General features: G+C 35.4%; 1 protein-coding gene across 1 annotated transcript in view; it reads right to left on the reverse strand.

Annotated features, from left to right (window-relative positions):
* The window catches only part of LOC117172732 (hyaluronan mediated motility receptor-like), a 42,899-nt gene that overhangs the window by 12,436 nt on the left and 29,113 nt on the right, over positions 1-1,350 (reverse strand). The window lies entirely within an intron of this gene.

The raw sequence follows: 1,350 nt of genomic DNA on the forward strand, positions 1-1,350 counted from the left end.
CCTTTCTAAAAATCAGAACTCTGTCGACTTTCGTCGGTAGCCATGATCGAAGAAGGCAGCAGTGAACACTTGGCAACGTCGCAATCATACTTGAACGTATAGCCAGTTAGGTTACATTTCGTGTATACACATGCACTCGAACATAGCGGACTAGAGAGGAGACTGGAGAGAGTGCGACGTTGCCGCATTGCTTCTTTCAGAAGTCATATGGTCGAGAATACGCAAACCGTTGAGGGATATATTTTTATCAATTTATTTATTCTTCTGATTTACATCGCGGGACGGCCATAAATGTCTATCTTAATTAATTTTCGGATTTTCAAACACAAAAGATTCCATGTAAATCAAAAATACTTTTTTACACTCTCATATGACTCACTGAGTCACGCTAAAACCACCTTAAGTCACAAAGTTTGACAGATTAATCCAACATTATTTCTTGTGAAATCAGATTATCCAAACATTTCGAGATTGTAGACTAGAGAAAGACCTCATTTCTAATTCGGCATAAATGATGACATTGATATAGAAATCCATCATTAGATTGAAACCAATTTGGCAACAATATTAGAATGTGCTTCTATTTCCTGTGACCTGTATTTCATACATTCTTTGGATTTTTTCCAGTCTTCAAAGGTCCTCAAAACGTCATCTAAAACCGTATTTCGGATAAACTTACTGCTTGAGTGCCCACTGACGTTTATGATGACAATGACAATTGTTTTGGACTAAATAAGGTCAATCATCACATTAATCCGGATTAATTGAGTACCGATTGTATTGTAGTAGCCTTCCGAAGATTGATTTGCGGTCACCTTTCACGGTCTAAGTATCGTTTGCGAAGTAACAGCGTTTGACAAATTAATACACTATTATTTTTTTGTAAGCATACTATCTCAAAATTTAGAGATTGTAGGCTATAGTAAGATCTTATTGCTAATTTGGCATCAATGATGTCATTGATATAAAACCATTTTCAGATCAAAACCAATTCGACAAAGATGGTTTAGAATGTAGCTTTACGTAGGATAAAGATGATAACGACCACGACTTTAAACTACATACGAATAAATCAAATTTATTCATCACGATCCTTTGTGACTGAAGTTCCGGTTATATTCGCTGTGAGCCGCGCTCGTGTCGCCGCCTAGCGGATTTGTAAGTTAATAGCGGGCGTGTGTATTTACATGAGACTAAATTGGCAATAAAACAAGAATATGTAAGAATCTGTTTAAACATTAATTTTTTAAGTTTAGTAATAATGTGTGGAAAGTTGGGAACACCAGCGATTAAAACTTCTAATAAAAAACTTGTAGTTATAAAATTACAAACTTGAAAAATTCTACCTGT

Source organism: Belonocnema kinseyi, chromosome 5 (assembly GCF_010883055.1).
Source record: "Belonocnema kinseyi isolate 2016_QV_RU_SX_M_011 chromosome 5, B_treatae_v1, whole genome shotgun sequence".
Classification (NCBI taxonomy): Eukaryota; Metazoa; Arthropoda; class Insecta; order Hymenoptera; family Cynipidae; genus Belonocnema; species Belonocnema kinseyi.